The sequence below is a fragment of the Cololabis saira genome, chromosome 7, assembly GCF_033807715.1.
Source record: "Cololabis saira isolate AMF1-May2022 chromosome 7, fColSai1.1, whole genome shotgun sequence".
Lineage (NCBI taxonomy): Eukaryota > Metazoa > Chordata > Actinopteri > Beloniformes > Belonidae > Cololabis > Cololabis saira.
Window position 1 is genome coordinate 49,641,250 of NC_084593.1, and position 5,566 is coordinate 49,646,815.

Below are 5,566 nucleotides of genomic sequence, written 5' to 3' on the forward strand. Positions count from 1 at the left end.
GCGTTTGTATCTTCTAGACTAGATTACTGTAATGTGTTGTTAGCAGGATGTCCAAGTAATTTGCTGAATAGGCTCCAGCTGATCCAAAATGCAGCAGCACGAGTACTGACAGGAATTAGCAGGAGAGACCACGTCTCTCCAGTGTTAGCGTCGCTCCATTGGTTACCTGTAAAATTCAGAATCCAATTTAAAATTTTATTACTTGCGTATAAAGCCCAAAACGGCTTAGCTCCGCATTATTTGCAAGACCTGATAGTGCCTTATGTTCCTGTCAGAGCTCTCCGTTCTCAGAGTGCAGGTTTACTCGTAGTTCCTAGAGTATCTAAATGTAGATTTGGAGGGCGGGCGTTCTGCTATCAGGCACCACTACTATGGAACCAACTTCCAATCTGGGTTAAGGAGGCTGACACCACCTCCACCTTTAAAACTAAACTTAAAACATTTCTGTTTAGTAAAGCCTATAGTTAGTGCTTAGTAAACCTCTAGCTGGTGTTGGTAAATCTCTAGGTAGTGTAAACTTTAGTGTGTCAGAGTCGCTCCTGTAGTTTCTTGTGCTGGCCCCCCCTTCTCCTCCCTTTTCTCTCTTTTGTCCATGTTGCAGCATCCTTTGCCGGACACCGGAACCTGCAGGTGGTCGTGGGTGGCTTGTAGCTTGCATTACGGAGCACAAGTCTTTCCCTGACCCTGCACCCCAAACTGGGACTTGCTGATTGGGCCGGAGCTTCGGGAGCTGCATGCTGGCCTGCGGTCCCCACCCCTGGTCATCCCGTTGCTGGCCCCCCCTTCTCCTCCCTTTTCTCTCTTTTGTCCTGCAGGTGGTCGTGGGTGGCTTGTAGCTTGCATTACGGAGCACAAGTCTTTCCCTGACCCTGCACCCCAACCTGGGACTTGCTGATTGGGCCGGAGCTTCGGGAGCTGCGTGCTGGCCTGCGGTCCCCACCCCTGGTGATCTCGTTGCTGGCCCCCCCTTCTCCTCCCTTTTCTCTCTTTTGTCCTGCAGGTGGTCGTGGGTGGCTTGTAGCTTGCATTACGGAGCACAAGTCTTTCCCCGACCCTGCACCCCAACCTGGGACTTGCTGATTGGGCCGGAGCTTCGGGAGCTGCGTGCCGGCCTGCGGTCCCCACCCCTGGTCATCCCGTTGCTGCTTCCACCTGCCTGCTGTGCTGTTGCCGTCCCTGACCCACCAGTCTGGCCCTCGGCAGGAGGGTCCCCCCTTATGAGCCTGGTCCTGCTCAAGGTTTCTTCCCTCCTAAAGGGGAGTTTTTCCTTGCCACTGTTTGGCTTAAGGTTTTTCTCCCACTAGGGGAGTTTTTACCTGCCATTGTTTATGTAATAACTGCTCGGGGGTCATGTTCTGGGTATGGGTCTCTGGAAAGCGTCTAGAGACAACTCTGTTGTATTAGACGCTATATAAATAAAATTGAATTGAATTGAATTGAGTTTACTCTGACTTTTCACTGAAACTACCATGCTGTACCAGGCACAGACACATTTAATTAAAAAAAGAATGACAGAGGCTGGAATAGGAATTAAAGAGGAAATATATAGAAAGGGTTAGAGGCCCATAGAGGAAGATTAAGGGTTAAATCCCAGGATGTCGGGGTTAGAGGCCTTTTGGAGTTAACAGGGTTATTGAAGAACCCTGTTACCGTAGGCATTCTAAAGTCAGAGTCTGGCGACTCCAACCGTGTACCGACGGGTACACGGATTTTGCTGGGTTTGAGGCCCCGGAACGTGAGACACTCCGAAATTACTGTGTTGAGCCTAAGAGCTGCCAAAGAAACATAAATGTTGATGTATGCATTTTAGGATAGGAATAGGATCTTGGAAAACTGTAGTTGAAGGTCAGGGACCTTCGGGGGTCTGGACCCCCCCCCCCCCCCCCCCCCCCTTTAGCTAGAGATTTAAATTGCCAGAGAAACTTGAATGTTGATGGCGTGGCTTCGTGAAGATACTATAAGATCTATGTTGACATGAGCCTGAAAAACAGAAACAGAGATGGTGAGATTGTGAAATATATGTAAAATTCAGCAGTAACTGCTGGCGCTTTCTATTGTATGTGTGTAAGGCGCCTCCGTTTGTGTGTGTGTGTGTGTGTGTGTGTGTGTGTGTGTGTGTGTGTGTGTGTGTGTGTGTGTGTGTGTGTGTGTGTGTGTGTGTGTGTGTGTGTGTGTGTGTGTGTGTGTGATAGTGAGATATACTGTGTGTGTATTATGTGCATTCATGAGACTTTGGGAACAGTTGAAAGTAGATATATTCTATCATTTTAAGAGAATGAGAAATATGATTTTATTGACCTCGTAGTTGGCTCTAAAATGGAAAATTGGAAAATGACAAAGGTAAAAGAGATACGTAAAAGTTCCAGGTTCAAATGCCATGGTCGTAAAAGTCCTCAGTCAGATCATGATCTGCTTTGAGCGATAGCAGATTTTATGGTGCTTGGAGATGCAGAGAAGCAGAGACCACTCCTCTCCTCCTCTGTTTCCCAACAGAAAGGGGAGGGGCTGGTTGGGTCCGTTTGCACCAACCAGACCAGTAAGGTTTTAAAAATAGAAGATTATTTAGAATAGGTGGAACATTTTAGAATATATTTGGACACTATAAGATAATATTTTAAGAAGTAAAAAGTTTAAATTCATATGAGCCTCTCGGTTGACATTTTTGTTAAGATAATATTAACAATGAGCTTCTTTAAATGATGCATTCTGTGTGAAATTTGTAAGTCTAAAGGTCAGGGGCCTCATCTATAAAGCTCTCTTGCGCAGAAAAAGCGCCTGAAAGTTGCGGAAGCCGCCATCTACGCAAAGCCTTGGATCTAAAAAGAAAAAACTAACCGAAAAATCTGTGGATCCCTACGACAACCCTCACCCTCCCGTAAGAATCTACTTAATGGGGAACTGGCGACGCATGCGGTGAGGTGGTGAAATGCAGCCAGATACATGTCATACTCCACATGCACTTAACAATCACTTTAAAACGGAGATTGGCAATAACACAAATGTGGACTGCATGTAAACATAGTCAATGTCATCACATATCAGACTTACAGATCAATTTACACCCAAGCCGGCACCATCATAGATCCATGTGTTCCACGAGTAAGCCATTACGCAGGCATTTGCAGGACGTACATTTATCATACTATCTCTGTGTAAGTCTAATTGCTGTGTAAGAATATAAAATGCACGGTGACAGCCGTGCATAATGCTGCACAATGGATGCGCTGGCACTATTCGAGGACCACGGAAATGGTTGGATCAGGATGGAGAGACAATTCAGAGATCATGCAGATTTCCTGGCCCATGATGATGACTGGCTAATAAGCCGATTTAGATTCCCAAGAGCAGTGCTCTTGGATCTATGTGCTGAATTGGGACCAGCTTTAGAGAGACCGACCCGCCGGAATCGCGCCATCCCGGTGCACCTGCAGGTGCTGACGACTCTCGGTTTCCTGGCAACCAGCTCGTACCAGCGGGAATTAGCCGACAGGTATGTGATTAACAATAAATAATGTTACATGTCCTGCCTAAAGCCCCATTTGAGGTACGAAATAATAACTAAATTCTGCCTTCAGGTCTGGGATATCACAGCCGTCGCTGATCGCAATAATGCCATCCGTAATGGATGGCATTCTAAAAATGAGCAGTCGATACATCGGGTTTCCCTACACTGTGGGTGAACAGGCCAACATTAAAAGGCAATTTGCAGCAATGGCAGGTTTCCCAAATGTGATCGGTGCCATTGACTGCACTCATGTTGCTATAAGGGCTCCAACCGAAAATGAATTTGTCTATGTGAACTGTAAAAATGTGCACACCGTCAATGTACAAGTTATTTGTGAGACGAACATGGTTCTGACGAAACATAGTGGCACGGTGGCCTGGCTCGACACATGACGCATTCATCCTGACGCAGAGCAGTGTAGGGAGAAGACTGCAGGCCGGCGCTGGACGTGATGGCTGGCTCCTTGGTAAGTACACCATGATTGTAGAGATTCCAACTAAGGTCTGACTCATAATGCTCTCATGTTATACATTTCAGGTGACAGTGGCTACCCCCTGAGGCGATGGCTCCTCACCCCATTTACGAACCCGCAGAGCGAGGAGGAGGTGCGCTACAACATCACCCATGCGCGCGGGCGCTCCGTTGTGGAGCGAGCCATCGGCCTCCTCAAATGTAGGTGGAGGTGTCTGGATCGCTCGGGGGGCATGCTATTGTACCACCCTGCAAAGGTGTGCAAAATCATCCGGGCGTGTGCTGTGCTGCACAACATGGCACTAAAAAATTGCATTCCACTGCCACCTGACCTCCCTCCCCCACAGCACCAGGACCCCGACACACAGCCGCCACCTCGACATGAGGAACACCAGCAGGGCGCAAGGCTCCGTGAACGCGTCATGCAGCGGATAACAAGACAAGTATGTTACATTTATAGCACATGTTTTTTTATTGAACCGGCAATGTCGGACATTACGTCACACATGGTGGTCATCACCGCACGAATTTGGTGCAGCTCATTTTTCACATCGTTAACAGCACTGAGCATGTCCCTCTGTGTTTGCAGCACAGTGTCAGTCAGGACGCGGCCACTGGCAGGAACGCCATGCGCTCTGGTGCTGGTTCTGGGGACAGCTAAGCCTGCAGCCGCGGTGCCAGACCACGACGTGCCCAGAACCTCCTCGTCGTCCGACGCTTCCAAGTGCAGGATGAGCCGAAGAGGAAAAAAGAAAGTGTTCTGATTAAAATAGGGTTGGACTATATAAAAATTGCGTTCATAAGGATAAAGTTTTAAACAAAATAAAAATAATAAAAATAGTCTCTTCTCCCCGTGTGTATCTGCCTGTCATGCTGGGTGTGCGCATGTCATGTTTACTTTTAAGCCTGAATTATGGTTCTGCGTTACACCAACGCAGAGCCTACGCCGTAGGGTACGGTGTATGGTGCGCGCCGCCGCGTACCCTACGCCGTAGGCTCTGCGTTGGTGTGACGCGGAACCATAAATCAGCCCTGAGCAGCTCTGTTACCCCTTTTACACCAAGCTGGTTCCAGGGCTGGTGCTAGTGCTGGAGCTAGAGCTTGTTCGCGGTTGGTTCTTAAGTAAGAACCGGTTGCTTCTACACAGCTGGTGTTGGCCTGGAGCTGGCCAGAGAGACACGTCATCACGTCACCACTCCCCCTCATTTTCATCCCTACCCTGATCAGGAAGCTGAGAGCCAAAAGCCGTTTTAATTTCAGCTGTAGCGCTGTTAATATGGCACTTTATTAAGTTTTAATATTTTTTCAGGTAAAGTAACCTTTAAGATCCCCAACCTGGGCTCAGTTTATCCAAATAACGCCTGTTAAGAAATTTGACCCGATGTTTTCGGAGATGAATTTCTGGCTGACTGCCGGCTCCGGAGCTGATTTATGGTTCCGCGTTAAACCGACGCAGAAGGCGGAGGCGTACGGTACAGCTTACGGCGCCCGTCGCCGCGTAACCTACGCCGTAGGCTCTGCGTCGATCGTCACACCATATGAGGAAGCTGAGAGCCAAAAGCTGTTTTAATTTCAGCTGTAGCGCTGTTA

At 48.2% G+C, this 5,566-nt stretch overlaps 1 long non-coding RNA gene across 1 annotated transcript; it reads left to right on the top strand.

The window, feature by feature from the left end:
- The first annotated feature begins 3,905 nt into the window (after positions 1 to 3,905).
- Positions 3,906 to 4,744, top strand: LOC133447719 (uncharacterized). Its single transcript, XR_009782935.1, has 4 exons — positions 3,906 to 3,971; positions 4,043 to 4,177; positions 4,324 to 4,419; positions 4,566 to 4,744. It is a non-coding gene; the product is annotated as an uncharacterized LOC133447719 (long non-coding RNA).
- Positions 4,745 to 5,566: the final 822 nt, after the last annotated feature.